The 18,534-nt window shown below is 43.5% G+C and overlaps 1 protein-coding gene across 1 annotated transcript in view; it reads left to right on the top strand.

Annotated features, from left to right (window-relative positions):
- Positions 1 to 18,534, top strand: part of LOC147526239 (arrestin domain-containing protein 3-like) — a gene marked incomplete at its 5' end in the record, with an annotated part of 635,121 nt that overhangs the window by 511,380 nt on the left and 105,207 nt on the right. The gene's annotated exons all lie outside the window — the stretch shown is intronic.

The following is an 18,534-nucleotide window of genomic DNA, read 5'->3' as shown; positions in this document are numbered from 1 at the left end:
TACCGTTCTAGTCTGAGTAGCTATAGTGCTTGTCATGGGGGTCGAGATGGCAGGCACAATAACACAAGAAATAAATGGGTATACACCCCTAAATCATAGAATCATAGAATCATAGAATGGTTTGGGTTGGAAGGGACCTTAAAGATCATCTAGTTCCAATCCCCCTGCCATGGGCAGAGAAATCCTCCACTACTCCAGGTTGCCCAAAGCCTCATCCAACCTGGCCTTGAACACTTACAGGGATGGGGCATCCACAACTTCTCTGGGCAACCTGTTCCACTGCCTCACCAACCTCAATGTAAAAAATTTCTTCCTTGTATCTAATCTAAATCTTCCCTCTTTCAGTTTAAAGCCATTGCCCCTTGTCATATCACTACACGCCCTTGTAAAAAGTCCCTCTCCAGCTTTCCTGTAGGCCCCCTTGGTTGATTGTCTCTGAATATATATAATAAAATGAATATATATGTAATAAAACATATATTCAGGAGACCTTGTAGCAAAATCAAAACTGTTGAATTATTCCAATGATGTTCAGCATTATCAAAATCAACACCAACTTTTGTAAATGAGAAGTTACCGGTGTAATTGGCAATGACATCAGCCAGGTGGCGCTCAGAGTTAATAAATGAGCTCCACATCACCATCCGCCTCTGCACCGCCGAATACAGAGACTGAGCTGGTCCCAATACCCATGATCATATCAGCGTTACAACGTACAGTATGGCAAACCCCTTAATTAACGATAACCTGCTTTTTATACCAGTCCAGCACTCAGAGCTAGAAAACCGATTAAACATTCTGCCTAATATCATATAAGGCAGATAAGGCACTAAATAACAGATTTCTGGTAACATGTATGAGAGTATTATAAACAACATTCCGGCCAGCAACATCCAGGAAAAACACAACGGCAAATCACAACAATTTACTTTTGTTATCTCAACCCCTCGGGCCCCACGTTGGGCGCCAATTAAGACTGTCGTGAGTTAGGCTGCTCTGGCAACCAAACCCTACACAGTCGCTCACTCCCCCACGCCCAGGGATGAGGGAGAGAATCAAAGAAGAAAAAGAAAAGAGACCCGTGGGTTGAGATAAGAACAATTTACTACTACCGCTACCAATATATATATATATACACGGATATGTACAAGGATAAATATATACAAACGAGTGATGTACGGTGTAATTGCTCACCACCCCTTGACCGAGGCCCATCTTGTCCCGAAGCTGCAATCCCTAAACAGATAAAACCCGATACCACAATCCTGGATGAACGGGAGGCCCCGAGACAGAGAGCGAGAGGGAGAGAAAGCACTCTGAGAGTCCCAAAGTGAGAGTCCTGGAAGGGCAAAAGCCGTTCTTTCCGGCTGACCCTCACTTTTATACTGGGCATGATGCTGCATGATATGGAATACTAATTGACCAGTTTGGCCCTCAATCTTAAGTCCAGGTACAAATCATAAGGAGAGTCGTGGACCCCTTGTCCCGGCTATGCTCCCCCCTTATCCTGTTGTGCTCCTGCACACTGGCAAGAACATGGCAAGCTGAAAAGTCCTTGAGACCTCAGTGCCAACTACAAACATCAGTGCACTATCAACATTCTTCTCAGAGTGAGCCTCTGAGTAAAACCAAAACATGGAGCTCTTCTAGCTGCTAAAAAGAAGAGCTAACTCTGTCCCAGCTAAAACCAGGACACCTGTCTGTGCTGGGTTTATGGGAGGGGCTGCAGAAATGGCCCCTGTAAGTAGCCATGAAAAATCTTTATGTGCTGGCTTTATGTGATGAGGTCTTGGCAGCACAGGAGGGGCTGTGGAAATGGCCCCTGTAAGTAGCTTTGAAAAGCTTCCCCAGCTCCAAAACCGGTCGGACTGGCCTCTGGCCAGGTGAGACCCTCCCCATCCCCTCAGGCCAGAGCTGAGCCAATCAGCGCCTCTGCAAATGCCCTATTTAAGACAGGGACAAAGGAGCCCAAACTGACACTGGACCTACACTAAAGAGAGAGGGGAGGTGGACGGCTGGCCTCCCAGGCAGGCAGCTGCCCACACTGGGCCACCACTACCTGACTGAAGACGGCTGCAGCAGAGACTAAGGCCTGAGAGAAATGGCCATGCAGACACCAAGGACAGTGAAGATGGAACAGGAGGTGTGCTGGAGCTGAGATTCCCCTGCATCCCGTGGTGAGACGGCAGGCAGCCCCCCTGCCGTCCATGGAGATTAATGGTGGAGCAGAAATCCACCCACAGCTCTTGGAGAACACCACGCTGGAGCAGAGATGCCTGTGCCTGAAGGAAGTTGTAGAGAATGGTCTCCGTGAGCTGCTGGAGGCTGACGACGAGGCAGAGAGGTGTCTGAAGCCCGTGGAGAACCCCATGCCAAAGCAAGTGGCAGCTCCCTAAGAAGCCGTGACTCCGTGGGGAAGAAGCCTGCGCTGGAGCAATCTGATGGGTAAGGATTGCATCCTGTGAACGTTGGAGAAGTCTGTGGACTGTCTCATGGGGAGGGGATCCATTGGAGCAGGGGAAAAGAATGTAAGGAGTCCTCCTCGTTTAAGAAAGGAGCAGCAGAAATAATGTGTGATGAACTGACCTGCAACCCTCCCATTCCCTGCCCCCCTGTGCCGCTGGGGGAGGAGGTAGAGCCAGGAAGAAGGGAGGGGTGGGGGGAAGGTGTTTTTTTTGAGTTCTGGTTTTGTTTCTTGTTATCCTCTCTGAATGAGCCATTAACAAATTCAATTGATTTGTCCCCAAACTGAGTCTATTTGTTCTTGTCTCGACCCTCAGGCCTTTTGTTACATTTTTCTCCTTTCCACCTCACTGAGGGGGAGGAGTGAGTAAGCGACCAGGTGGTGGCTTAGCTGCCGGCTGGGCTAAGCCACGACACTGCCTTAAGCTGTTAAGACTGGTAAGAAGACCATTTACTTTAATTTTAGGTGATAATTAAATAGCTCTAAACCACTGATGCAACTTTCTCTTGTTTATACCACAAAAAAAAAAAAGAAATAATTTTGAAAATCACAGCTGAACTTCCATAGAATCATTTAGGTTGGAAGAGACCTTGAAGATTGAGTCCAACCGTTAACCTAACACTGCCAAGTCCACCACTAAACCATGTCCCTAAGCGCCACATCTACACGTCTTTTAAATGCCTCCAGGGATGGTGATTCAACCACTTCCCTGGGCAGCCTTTTCCAATGCTTGACAACCCTTTCAGTGAAGAAATTTTTCCTAATATCCAATCTAAACCTCTCCTGGTGTTGTCTAGCCATGAAAGAGTTAAAGTTTTAAGTGAAGATTTGCTTGATGCAAAGATGTACTATACTTTGTTTCTTTATAGATAATGAGAGATAATGAAGGAGCCTTAGAAAAATATGTGAAGAGGACACACATCCTCGTAAGTCAAAAACATTTGGCTGTTAATCATGAAAGAAGGAGCCAAAGCAAGGACTTCAAAGACTGATAAGGAAAACATCTTGTTATGAGAAAAGGTTAATGAGATTGGAAGAATACCACAAATATTAAGTAAGCGAGAAACAGTGATAACTAGGGGAAAGGTAATTCCGGCAGGGGGAGATCATGACCACTGACTCATGGACCACCTACCCTAAACATATCCCAGACTAAAAAAGAAAGGGGCAGAGGCAAAGGACTGAGCATGCGAAATAATTTACATGTGAAGGGAGAGAAAATTAACCAACTGTTTAAGAGAATAACAATGAATATGTAAATATGCTAATACATACTGTATAAATGTTTACTGACATTTTAGAAGGTGTGTGCTGTCTTGAGACAGGCACCCAAACTTGTGCAACTTTGTAATAAAGCAATATCTCGTCTCAGTGTGTGGATTGGCTTATTGCACACTGAGCAAACAAACCTCAGATTTGGGAAAACTGACGCCCACCTCACTACAACCTCCTGTCAGGTAGTTGTAGAGAGTGATAAGGTCTCCCCTCAGCCTCCTTTTCTCCAGGCTAAATAACCCCAGGTCCCTCAGCTGCTCCTCATAAGACTTGTGCTCTAGACCCTTCGCCAGCTTCGTTGCTCTTCTTTGGACATGCTCCAGCACCTCAATGTCCTTCTTGTAGTGAGGGGCTCAAAACTGAACACACAGTATTCGAGGTGTGGCCTCACCAGTGTCAAGTACAGGGGGACAATCACTTCCCTAGTTGTCCTGGTTTCAGCTGGGACAGAGTTAGTCTGAGATTTGTTATGAGAAGAATGATGATATTGCAGTGATGTTTATAGTTGGCACTGAGGCCTCAAGGACTTTTCAGCTTCTCATGTTTTGCCAGTGTGCAGGTACACGGCAGGCTGAGGGGGGAGCATAGCCGGGACAAAGGGTCCACAACTCCCCTTATGATTTGTACTTAGACTTAGGATTGAGGGCCAAATTGGCCAATGAAGTATTCCATGTCATGCAGCGTCATGCCCAGTATAAAAATGAGGGTTAACCAGAAAGAAGGGCTTTTGCTCTTCTGAGGGCTCTCGCTCTTGGACTCTCAGAGTGCTATCTCTCTCTCTTTTCGGGCCTCTTGCTTGTCCAGGATTGCAGTGTTGGGACTTATCTGTTTTTGGGATCATTAGTCCAGGACAGGACGGGTCTTGGTCACTGGATGGTGAGCAATTACACTATGCATCACTTGTTTGTATATATTATCATTATACATATATATTAATATATTATTAGTAGTATTAAATTGTTTTTATCTCAACCTACGAGTCTCTTTCCCTTTTCCCCTTTAATTCTCTTCCCCATCCCCTGGGAGTGGGGGAGGGTGAGCGAGCAGCTGTGGTGTTTTGTTGCCAGCCAGTCTAAACCACAACACTAGTCCTGCTGGCCACACTATTTCTGATACAAGCCAGGATGCTGTTAGCCTTCTTGGCCACCTGGGCACACTGATGGCTCATATTCAGCCAGCTGCTGACCAACATCCTCAGGTCCTTTTCCACTGAGCAGCTTTCCAGCCGCTCTTCCCTAAGCCTATAGCATTGCATGAGGGTGTGGTGACCCAAGTGCAGGACTCAACACTTAGCCTTGTTGAACCTCATACAATTGGCCTCAGTCCATCGATCCAGCCTGTCCAGATCCCTCTGCAGAGCCTTCCTACCCTCAAGCAGATCAACACTCCTGCCCAACTTGGTGTTGTCTGCAAACTTACTAAGGGTGCACTCAAATCCCTCATCCAAATGATTGATAAAGATATTAAACAGAACTGGCCTCAATACTGAGCCCTGGGGAACACCACTTGTGATTGGCCACCAACTGGATTTAACTCCATTCACCACCACTCTCTGGGCCTGGCCATCCAGCCACTTTTTTACCCAGCAAAGAGTATGCTCATCCAAGCCATGAATAGCCAGTTTCTCCAGGAGAATGCTGTGGGAAGCAGTGTCAAAGGCAAAATAATTTACATGTGAAGGGAGAGAAAATTAACCAGTTGTTTAAGAGAATAACAATGAATATGTAAATATGCTAATACATACTGTATAAATGTTTACATTTATACAGGTGTGTGCTAAATTCTAAGGTAAACAACATCCACAGCCTTTCCCTCATCCACTAAGCGGGTCATCTTTCCATAGGAGGAGATCGGGTTAGTGAAGCAGGACCTGCCTTTCATAAACTCATGCTGACTGGGCCTGATCACCTGGTTGTCCTGTACGTGCCACGTGATAGCACTCAAGATGATCTGCTTCATAATCTTCCCCAGCACACTTTAATATGTTATGGTGATCTGCTTTCTGAACTTAGCAATGCTAACCAGAAAAATGGACTGGTTAACCCCACAGACTTCAACAGATTTAGAACTGGCCCTAGAACTAGGGTGCAAATAGTAAATGGTCTGTATCTTCTACAGAGCTGAATGAACCATGGAAAAAATTTACTATATTGTTTGTTAACTGATGGACAAGCATGACAAATTTGCCTTGAATATTAATGTGACCATCTCTAGTGAGAAGTTTAATTTAGATTCTAGGTAGTTTGATGACACTAAGACATTGTTTATATTTAGATAATTGCATGAATTTTCAGATTAAAAAAAAAAAGTATTAGACTTTGAGTGATTTTTCCCTCCTCCTATCTTTCCCTATTGTATTCAGTTGAAAACAAGTGTCATATCTCTTTTGAGAAAGATTGAACAACATCCCACTCATAAAACCATTTTAGACATAACATTTATTAAATGGCTAACAGGTTCTGGCCTCTCCCATTCCCAACATTTGTTGAAGAGTGGGCAAGTCAAAGGCATACTTTAGACTAGCCTGATGCACAGGAGGAAGAGGGAAACCATCTTTCACTTTATAATTCCCTCCATTGTCCTTAGTGGGAACCCATACAGGGATTTCATGGTAGGCCTCAGTATTGTCACATGTGGTGATTCACCATCTTAGATTTTTGTTTTTCTTGTATAAGGGATCAGACTCTATTGCTGAAGAAACAGAGACTTAATACCTGCTTTTGCACTTCAATATTAGTTCCTGGATATGGGTTTGGGGTTGGTTTGGTGTTTTGTGATTGCATATTCCTATCCCCTTAAAAACACATGCTCCCAACTTCACTATTTTAAGTTATTATCTTTCATCCAAATATGACTGTCCTGGTTTTAGCTGGGACCAGGATTAGCTCTTCTTTTTAGCAGCTAGAAGAGCTCCGTGTTTTGGTTTTACTCAGAGGCTCACTCTGAGAAGAATGCTGATAGTGCACTGATGTTTATAGATGGCACTGAGGTCTCAAGGACTTTTCAGTCTACCGGGTTCTTGCCAGTGTGCAGGAGCACAACAGGATAAGGGGGGAGCATAGCTGGGACAAGGGGTCCACGACTCTCCTTACGATTTGTACCTGAACTTAAGATTGAGGGCCAAACTGGCCAATTAGTATTCCATATCATGCAGCGTCATGCCCAGTATAAGAGTCAGGGTCAGCCGGAAAGAAGAGCTTTTGCCCTTCCGGGACTCTCACTTTCGGGTGCTCAGAGTGTTTTTCTCTCTCTCTCGCTCTCTGTCTCGGGGCCTCCCGTTCGTCCGGGATCGCGGTATCGAGTTTTATCTGTTTTGGGATTGCAGCTTCGGGACGAGACGGGCCTCGGTCAAGGGGTGGTGAGCAATTACACCGTACATCACTCGTTTGCATATGTTTATCCTTGTACATATCTGTATATACATATATTGGTAGCGGTAGTAGTAAATTGTTCTTATCTCAACCCTCGGGTCTCTTTTCTTTTTCCTCTTTGATTCTCTCCCTCATCCCTGAGGTGTGGGAGGGTGAGAGGGGACTGTGTCGGGTATAGTTGCCGGAGCAGCCTAACCCACCACAGTCTTAATTGGCGCCCAACGTGGGGCGCGAGCAGTTGAGATAACAAAAGTAAATTGCTGTGATTGCCATTGTTGTCCTCCAGGATGTTGCTGGCCGGAGTGTTGCTTGTAATGCTCTCATACGTGTTCCCAGAAGTCTGTTATTTAGTGCCTCATCTGCCTTATATGATATTAGGTGGAATGTTTACTCGATTTACTGGCTCTGAGTGCTGGACTGTTATAAAAAGCAGGTTCTCATTAATTAAGGGATTTGCTATAATGTACTGTGCAACACTGATAAGATCCTGGGTGCTGGCACCAGCTCAGTCTCTGTATTCCGTGCTGCAGAGGCGGATGGTGATGTGGAGATCGTTTATTAACTCTGAGCATCACCTGGCTGATGTCATTGCCAATTATACCAGTAACTTCTCATTTACAAAAGTTGGTGTTGATTTTGATAATGCTGAACATTATTGGAATATTTCAACAGTTTTGAATTTGCTACAAGGTCTCCTGAATATATGTTTAATTATATATGTACTCAGAGTCAATCGATCATTTAGGGGTGTATACCCATTTATCTCTCGTGTTATTGCGCTTGCCAGTCCAACCCCCTTGACAAGCACTATAGCTACTCAGACTAGTACGGCATCAGTTGCCCCCGTAAGAAAGAAGAAATGTGTACAAAAGTTAAGACATGCAGGAGACGATGATGAAGGAGAGCCAGGGCCATCACAACAACCAGATGAGGAAGAGCAACCAAGGAAATGTGTACAAAAGTCAGAACGTAGAGGAGAGGATGATGATGGCAAGCAACCAGGCCCATCACGAGAAATGAAGCGGGAACGTTCCGTTTCACGCCAGAGAAGTGAGGGCGTAGATGAGACAATAACCACCCGATCTCTAAAAATGAGTGAGCTGCGAGATATTAGAAAAGATTATGGCCGTCTTAGAGGTGAGCCCATTGTCACTTGGTTACTCAGATGCTGGGACATGGGAGCCAATAGTCTGGAGTTAGATGGTGGAGAAGCCAGGCAGCTAGGAGCCCTTGCTATGGATGGAGGCATTGATAAAGCGATTGGAAAACAGACACAAGTTTGCAGCCTCTGGAGACGGCTCCTGGCAGCTGTAAAGGAAAGGTATCCCTACAAGGATGAGATACCATGTAATATAAGCAAGTGGACCAGTGTAGAGAAAGCTATTCAGCATCTGAGAGAATTAGCCGTGCGAGAGTTGATTTATTATGACCAGAGAGGCGGACCAAGATGTGAGGATCCAGATGACGTCCGGTGCACACGACCAATGTGGCAAAAGATTCTACGGAGTGCGCCACCGGCATATTCCACCTCACTGGCAATAATGGACTTTGGAGATGATGATATACTACTAACCGTAGGTAATCTGGTCACCTACCTCCGACGATATGATGATAATACTTCCATTCGAGCTTGTGTTGCAGCTATAGAAAAAAGGCTGTCTGAGGAGGATACTTCTATACGATCCTGTGTTGCGGCTGTGGAAAAGCTGTCTGAGGAGGTCCGAGAATTAAAAGGAAAAGTAGACTCCTTGCCACCTGAACCTTCTAGAATTGCAGCTGTTAGAATGGGGCGTTCCCCTTTTCGAGAGAGACAGTACAGATCACGGGGCGAGCTGTGGTCCTATCTGCGTGATCACGGAGAAGACATGAGAAGATGGGGTGAAAAGCCCACCTCAGCCTTAGAGGCAAGAGTACGCGAGTTGGAAGGAAAAACCAACAGAAGTAGAAGCTTCTCCAACTCCTCAAGGAAAGCCGTCGCCCCAGTCTACCGTGAGCGGTCCCGTAGTCAACATAGGAGGACTGATACTCCTCACAATCCTGATTCTAATCCCGCTGATTCCTCTGATAACAGGCAATAGAGGGGCCCTGCCTCCAGCCAGGTGGAGGAAAGGGACAATCGAGTTTACTGGACTGTGTGGATTCGTTGGCCTGGCACATCAGGCCCCCAAAAATATAAGGCTTTAGTGGACACTGGTGCCCAATGCACTTTGATGCCGTCGAATTTTAAAGGGGCAGAATCCATTCATATTTCTGGAGTGACAGGGGGGTCTCAAGAACTGACTGTGTTAGAGGGTGAAATGAGCCTAACTGGGAAGCAGTGGCAAAAACACCCTATTGTAACTGGCCCAGAAGCACCGTGCATCCTTGGCATAGATTATCTTAAGAGGGTATTTCAAGGACCCAAAAGGGTATCGGTGGGCTTTTGGCATAGCTGCAGTAGAGGCAGAAGGCAAACAGCTGTCTACTTTGCCTGGTCTCTCAACAGATCCTTCTGCTGTGGGATTACTGAGGGTCGAAGAACAACAGGTGCTAATTGCTACTACAACAGTGCACCGACGGCAATATCGTACCAACCAAGACTCTCTAATTCCTATCCATAAGTTGATTCGTCAACTGGAGAGTCAAGGAGTCATCACAAAGACCCGCTCACCTTTTAACAGCCCCATATGTCCTGTATGTAAGTCCAATGGCGAGTGGAGACTGACAGTAGACTATCGTGGTTTAAATGAAGTTACACCACCATTGAGTGCTGCTGTGCCAGATATGCTGGAACTTCAGTACGAACTGGAGTCAAAGGCAGCCAGGTGGTACGCTACAATTGATATCGCTAATGCATTTTTCTCAATTCCTTTGGCACCGGAATGCAGGCCACAGTTTGCTTTCACTTGGAGGGGCATCCAGTATACCTGGAATCGACTGCCCCAGGGGTGGAAACACAGCCCTACTATTTGCCATGGACTGATCCAGACCACACTGGAACAGGGTGAAGCCCCAGAACATTTGCAATATATTGATGATATCATTGTATGGGGCAACACAGCAGAAGAAGTTTTTGAGAAAGGTGAAAAAATAATCCAAATCCTTCTGAAAGCTGGTTTTGCCATAAAACAAAGTAAGGTCAAGGGACCTACACAGGAGATTCAGTTTTTGGGAATAAAATGGCAAGATGGGCGTCGTCAAATCCCAATGGATGTGATTAATAAAATAACAGCTATGTCCCCACCAACCAACAAAAAGGAAGCACAAGCTTTCTTAGGCATTGTGGGTTTCTGGAGAATGCATATTCCAGATTACAGCCAGATTGTAAAACCCCTCTATCAAGTAACCCGAAAGAAGAATAATTTTGAATGGGGCCCAGAGCAAAAACAAGCCTTTGAAAAAATTAAACAAGAAATAGTCCATGCGGTAGCCCTGGGACCAGTCCGGACAGGACAAGATGTCAAAAACGTGCTCTACACTGCAGCCGGGGAGAATGGTCCTGCTTGGAGTCTCTGGCAAAAAGCACCAGGGGAGACGCGAGGTCGACCTCTTGGGTTTTGGAGTCGAGGATACAAAGGATCCGAAGCCAACTATACTCCAATTGAAAAAGAGATACTGGCAGCATATGAAGAAGTCCGAGCTGCTTCTGAAGTGATTGGTACGGAAGCACAGTTGCTCCTGGCACCCCGATTGCCAGTGCTCGGCTGGATGTTCAAAGGGAGCGTCCCGTCTACACATCACGCAACTGATGCCACATGGAGCAAGTGGATCGTGCTGATCACACAAAGGGCTCGGATAGGAAATCCCAATCGCCCAGGAATTTTGGAAGTGATTACTAATTGGACTGAAGGTAAAGACTTTGGAATGTCACCAGAGGAGGAGGAGGTGACACGTGCTGAGGAGGCTCCACCTTATAATGAACTATCAGACAATGAGAAGAAATATGCTCTGTTTACTGATGGATCCTGTCGTCTTGTAGGAAAACATCGAAAATGGAAAGCTGCTGTATGGAGTCCTACTCGACAGGTCGCAGAAGCTACAGAAGGAGAAAGTGAATCAAGTCAGTTTGCAGAGGTAAAAGCCATCCAACTGGCTTTAGACATTGCTGAACGAGAAAAGTGGCCAACGCTCTATCTCTATACCGACTCATGGATGGTAGCAAATGCCCTGTGGGGATGGCTACGGCAATGGAAGCAGAGCAACTGGCAACGCAGAGGTAAACCCATCTGGGCTGCCCCGTTGTGGAAAGACATTGCTGCTCGAGTAGAGAAGCTGGCTGTAAAGGTACGTCATGTAGATGCTCATGTACCCAGGAGGCGGGCCACTGAAGAACATCAAAACAATCAACAGGTGGATCGGGCTGCTAAGATTAAAGTGGCTCAGGTGGATCTGGACTGGCAACATAAAGGTGAAAAATTTCTAGCTTGTTGGGCCCATGATGCCTCAGGCCATCAAGGAAGGGATGCCACATACAGATGGGCTCGTGATCGAGGGGTGGACTTAACTATAGACACTATTGCACAGGTTATCCATGAATGTGAAACATGTGCTGCAATTAAGCAAGCCAAGCGGTTAAAACCTCTTTGGTATGGAGGGCGTTGGTTGAAATACAAGTATGGAGAGGCTTGGCAAATTGACTATATCACACTTCCACAAACTCGCAGTGGCAAGCATTACGTGCTCACAATGGTGGAAGCAACCACTGGATGGTTGGAAACCTATGCTGTGCCCCATGCCACTGCCCAAAACACTATTTTAGGCCTTGAAAAGCAAGTCTTGTGGCGGCATGGCACCCCAGAAAGAATTGAGTCAGACAACGGGACTCATTTCCGTAACAATCTTATAGACACGTGGGCCAAAGAGCATGGCATCGAGTGGGTGTATCACATCCCCTATCATGCACCAGCTTCTGGGAAGATTGAACGATATAATGGACTGCTAAAAAACACACTGAGAGCAATGAGTGGTGGAACTTTTAGACACTGGGATACACATTTAGAAGAAGCCACCTGGTTAGTCAATACTAGAGGATCTGCCAATCGAGCTGGTCCTGCCCAATCCGAGCTTTTATGTACAGTAGAGGGGGATAAAGTCCCTGTAGTGCACATGAAGAATATACTGGGGAAGACAGTCTGGGTTATTCCTGCCTCGGGTAAAGGTAAACCCATTCGTGGGATTGCTTTTGCCCAAGGACCTGGATGCACTTGGTGGGTGATGCAGAAGAACGGGGAAGTCCGATGTGTACCTCAAGGAGATTTGATGTTAGGCGAAAACAGACGATAAATGAATTTTGTGATATTAATTGCTGAATAACCCCGTCATTGCGTACTATTATTGCTATGGTTGTCGTATTTTACTAATGCCATTATATTAAGAATCTTCCAGGTTAATGAAGAATGAACTTCGCCAGAACCAGAAGCAACTTCCTTGAGATCGACATCTTCAATCTGCAGACAGTGGACATGGACTGTTGCCGGATACACCAACTACAAGCTCCAGCTGTCACACCCAACAGAGACTACATCATCATCTTTTCTACCGACCGAGTGAATTCCACATCATCTTTCCTGCCCTGAGAGACTGCTACAACAGATGAAGTTTGGAGCTACGGACTGAATGAACTCAACACACATTTTAGAGGGATGACGCATGAACTAAGGGAATAGTATATATATATGTAAGGTTTGAACATGACGTGCATGGTATGGAATAAGGGGTGGATACTGTCCTGGTTTTAGCTGGGACAGAGTTAGCTCTTCTTTTTAGCAGCTAGAAGAGCTCCGTGTTTTGGTTTTACTCAGAGGCTCACTCTGAGAAGAATGCTGATAGTGCATTGATGTTTATAGATGGCACTGAGGTCTCAAGGACTTTTCAGTCTACCGGGTTCTTGCCAGTGTGCAGGAGCACAACAGGATAAGGGGGGAGCATAGCTGGGACAAGGGGTCCACGACTCTCCTTACGATTTGTACCTGAACTTAAGATTGAGGGCCAAACTGGCCAATTAGTATTCCATATCATGCAGCGTCATGCCCAGTATAAGAGTCAGGGTCAGCCGGAAAGAAGAGCTTTTGCCCTTCCGGGACTCTCACTTTCGGGTGCTCAGAGTGTTTTCCCTCTCTCTCTCGCTCTCTGTCTCGGGGCCTCCCGTTCGTCCGGGATTGCGGTATCGAGTTCTATCTGTTTCGGGATTGCAGTTTCGGGACAAGACGGGCCTCGGTCAAGGGGTGGTGAGCAATTACACCGTACATCACTCGTTTGCATATGTTTATCCTTGTACATATCTGTATATACATATATTGGTAGCGGTAGTAGTAAATTGTTCTTATCTCAACCCTCGGGTCTCTTTTCTTTTTCCTCTTTGATTCTCTCCCTCATCCCTGAGGTGTGGGAGGGTGAGAGGGGACTGTGTCGGGTATAGTTGCCGGAGCAGCCTAACCCACCACAATGACAAACATTTATAGCAAGGTACCTGAAACAAACTCAAAATACAACATTCATCTAAGTTCTGACTCCTGTTATGAACTGGATTAGATTAGAGGTACACCGTTCAACTTGTATGTTGCAACATCATCCAACCTCTGCTCAGAAGCTACCACTATGTCAGGGGATATGGAGATGCAGCTCTAAAAATAGCAGGCTATAGCTGACAGCGAGTGATTGATTATTTAGAGAATAAATAGTTTACTTTCTTCCTGTTTCAAGGATATCATCTGGAAGACAGGTGAAACATGCCTGATAACACACCTTTGTATGCCACTTTCACTAGAAAAGAAACCCACACAAAATCCTAATTAAGTGTCAGGCAAGTACAAGTCCTTGGCACTTCCTAAAGTTCTGAGAATCTCTCAAGAAGATTCTGCTCAAAATCCATGGAATAGGGAAAGTCTGTGACTGGACTCTGAGTCAGGCTGGACTCTCCAGCCAAATCAATTTTCCTAGGAGTAGCTGTTGTCTTCTATCACCAGCCTAATGAAAATTTCTGTTGGACACTTGACTCTTTGCAGAGTTGTATATAGTGATATAGTTCAAGTCACAGGATTGGGTTCAAAGCAGCAGCATACACATTAGCAGAGAAGTTTCCCTGTAGAAAGTTCATTACTGGACAAAGGTCCAGCTTACTCTATTTGTTCTGAACTCACTCTGTTCGTAAGTGTTGCTGTGCTATGAAAAACTATGGTAGTTGTAGTTTACGGTGATTTACTTGGTTGATTTTTCTAAAACATGAAAGGCTTTAAATTTAAAGAGATTAAGTAGTGCTATTTTAGATACATAATTTTTTTTTTTTAAAAAGTTGATCAATTTTGCAACGTTGCCTAGTCTCTCTCAGGTATTGGAGTTTTATAATTCCCGCTTTATCTCTCATTGTCATGATGGCCCTGGTTGCTCTTTTTTATCATCATCCTCTCCTCTACGTTCTGACTTTTGTACACGTTTCCTCCTACTTACGGGAGCAACTGATAACGTTGCCGTCTGAGTAGATGCAGTGCTTGTTGTAGTGGCTTGAGCAGGGCGTTTGCTTCTGTGCCGAGTACCAGAAGCCAGAGTTTGAGTAGCTGTAGTGCTTGTCACAGGGGTTGAGCCAGCAAGCACAATAACATGAGAAATGAATTGGTACACACTTCTAAACGGTTGATTAACTCTAAATATATATATATAAGAAAACATATATTTAGAAGACCTTGCAACAAAATCAAACCCTTTAGATTATTCCAATGCTGTTCAGTATTCTCAAAATTTGCATAAACTTTGGTAAACGGCCTGGAGGGGGAAGGGAACATGAAGGAAGCTGTTCCCTTTATGAATTGGGTCTCCAAAGGAGAGAAGCCACCAGTGTAATTGACAACAACACGGGCCAGGTGGCACTTAAAATTAATAAATGAGGTCCACATCACCACTCCTCCCTGCACCGCTGAATATAGATACTGAACTAGTCCCAACACCCAAGATTTTATCAGCATTCCACAGCATAGCACAGCAAAACTCTTAATTAGCAAAAAAATGCCTTTCATCCTGGTCCAACAACCAGAGATAGTAAACCGCAAAAGAATTCCAACAAACAGCATACATGGCAGAAAAGGTGCTAAATTATAGAATTTATATTACACATTCCAGTCAAATCTGTTATCTCAACCCTTCAGGCCCCACAAAGGACTGTCTTTGTTTAGGCCTTTCCGGCAACTAAATGCCACACAACTGCTTGCTCACCCTCCCCCACCCCCCGGAATGAGGAAGAGAATTAAAGGAGAAAAGGAAGAGACACCCGTGGGTCAATTTAATACTACTACTACTACTACTAATATATACAATGATAAATATATACAAACAAGAGACGCACAGTGTAATTGCTCACCATCCCTTAGCCAAGGCCCATCTCATCCCGAACTAACGATCCCAAAACAGATAAGTCCCAATACCACAATCCCGGATGAGCAAGAGGCCCCGAAAACAGAGAGTGAGACACAACACTCAGAGTCCAAAAGTGAGAGCCCTGGAAGTGCAAAAGCCCTTCTTTCTGGCTGACCCTCATTTTTATACTAGGCATGACATGGAATACTTATTGGCCAGTTGGGCCCTTAATCCTAAATCTAAGTACAAATCATAAGGAGAGTCATGGACCCTCTGTCCCAGCTATGCCCCCCCCCATCCTGTTGTGCTCCTGCAAGCTGGCAAGCTGAAGAGTCCTTGAGGCCTCAGTGCCAACCACAAACATCAGTGCACTGTCAGCGTTCTTCTCAGAAGTCTCAGACTAAAACCAAAACACAGAGCTCTTCCAGCTGTTAGAAAGAAGAGCTAACTCTGTGCCAGCTGAAACCAGGACAACCATTTTGTATAGTTTTATGGATAGCTGATGAAGAGCTATTATTTTTATATCCTAGTGTAGCATGGGTGCACAGGTATTTTAATATTCAGAAATATGAAACATTTTAAATAAAATAAAAATAAAATAAAATAATAATATTAATTATTTAATTAATAATAATTTAAATAAAAAAGCCCAGATCTCAAAGAATAAAACTGGTAATTTCCAATTTTTTATTAATGCTAACAATAAACCTAAAGGCAAAAAGAAAAGTCATAAGCAGTGGTTGTGGTCTAAAAATGTGATTTCAAGAAAGCGTTGCACAAAAATGCTTTAAGTGTGTGACACTGATGATAATTTTCAATTCTCAACATTGCCACATAGCATTAGAAACTTTAGTTATTAAAAAGGGTTGTGCTGTTATTAGAAAAAAAATAATTTAATCATTGTCACTCAGCTATAAAGGAGTTCTAAGTATATGATCATAATGAGACAACCTTATTTTTTATATTTCCTATTATTTTCAACCAGAACTCAGGCACAAATTATTAACAGTATTATTAATGGCCAAAAAACATAAAAGATCTTTCTGTTTTCTCCACAGTTGCCAGTTACAAATTCAAAATTAAATCAAAATGCTTTATTTTACACAAGAACTCACACATTCTGGAAGTCTACTGTTTGCATTATACAAGGAGTCAGATCAAATGTTTGGGCTGTCTATATTAATAGCATACACCATAAAAACCTACTGTACAGTACCATGAGAAGTTAGTGGTCTTCAGTACCTTTAACACCAACAGACAGGAACAGCATATATTGGACTCCTGAGTCCCTGGCTGCTAGCCTAGTGAACCTTGCCTTAGGTCAAATGACATTTTGATACCAAACGATGATAGTCCATTCTGTCAGAGATTCAGCTGTGTGCAGTATGCAGAAACAAGATGCTATGGCAGCGCTTCATTTCTGGAATGTTGAGGAGCTGTGTTAACATCTTGCAAAGCTCTACTGACCAAAACACAAATAGCAGATAGTGATTTTCAACATCTGGTAACATTAGACTTCCAAGGAAAGAGTAAGACACACCTTATTTACCCCAGTTTAACAAACGAACCTTCTGATCCCAACTGCAAACCACTGAGTTATCTGGCTTTTAAAGTAATTACCCTATCCCCAGTTTCCTCCCACCCTTACCAAAACATGCAATCCCTGCCCCCACCATATGTACTGGAAAATACTAGACAACTTGAACAGAGGTCACCAGTTACAATAATTTTAAAACAGTGTCCTGTAAAGACAGTCATATCCTGTAAGTTATTGGTATTTTCTAAATTTAAAGAGATTGTATTGTAGCTTCCCATCTGAAACCTAGCCCCAAGAAATCATTGATATAAACAAGAAAAAGGATATGAAGGTGCTGAAACTTAGCTTTTGTGCTAATCAGTGGTGTAGCTCCAGAAATAGTTTCCCCACCCCATGTAGTTGATACATATCATATATATTTCTATAGTAATTTGATCCTTATAGCTATTATTTTGTACAAAGACATATCAAATGTTTAAGTCACAAACAATCTTATAGCTTACAGTTAAAGCACTTAAAAGCATTTTTTAAAAAAAGTTTATTTTCCACAAGGAAGAACAATAGGAAAAATTGTTTTCCACATAGTTTTCTTAAAAGAGTCCATAAGAACATATTCAGCACCAAAACCAAAAAAGACAACCCACACACACCAACACAAAAAAAAAAAAAACAATCAACCAAACAAAAAACAAACACACACAAAATAATCTAACAGCCATAGAATATAATCTATAAAGCAAACATTTAATATTGCACTTCGTTTCTCTTTAATGCTTGGATTTTACTTTTTTCCTATTTCAGATCAAGATTCTAAATGAAATATTGGGCTACAGCTATGAATCTGTAATGACTCTGAACAACTAACGAGTTTAAATAGGAAGTCTTTATTTGATAAGGTTTTAGAATTTTTCACTCTGATCAGTCTGTGAAGCGATGTCAATTATGACAACATTGGTCACTTCTACTTCATATAGTTTTCCATTATACTAGGATAAGTATTTTAAATGCTATGTATATCAGCAATTGTTCCCTAGTCTGTTAAAATAACAAAAAAAAAAGAAAAAAGAAAAATCATCAAATGCCCTTTTATGCCAACAAATCTTAACGACATTTAAAATTTTGTCTGGTTGGAGAGGGCAGAAGGAAGACATTCACAAAACTGGTCAGCGTAAGACATCATCCAATTTCAAAATCTTGCTTATCAAAGCCCAAACCTTTGAACTGAATCACTTAAAACGCAACTATTGTTTTAATCACCTTATCATTGCTTTTGACACATCAAATACCTTTCATGTTCTCATAAAGGCCACTTATGGAAAAGCAGATTTTGTCATATTTATGAAGCTTTACAAATAAGGCAGAACTTTGTAAGAACAAGCACAATGCAGAAACACTAGCTTTCCCTCTCCCCCTCCCTTCTGAGCTGTTTTATTGCACAAGGATATACACAATGGATTAGTTTTTAAGTAGTCAACATCAGACAAGTCTGACAATAGTGTTTGTTTTTTGTTGGGGATGGGGTGGTGGTGGTCTTTTTGTTGTTTTGTTTGTTTGCTTGTGTG

This window comes from Tauraco erythrolophus, chromosome W (genome assembly GCF_009769465.1).
Source record: "Tauraco erythrolophus isolate bTauEry1 chromosome W, bTauEry1.pri, whole genome shotgun sequence".
NCBI classification, from domain to species: Eukaryota; Metazoa; Chordata; class Aves; order Musophagiformes; family Musophagidae; genus Tauraco; species Tauraco erythrolophus.
This window is presented reverse-complemented; position numbering and strand designations above follow the sequence as displayed.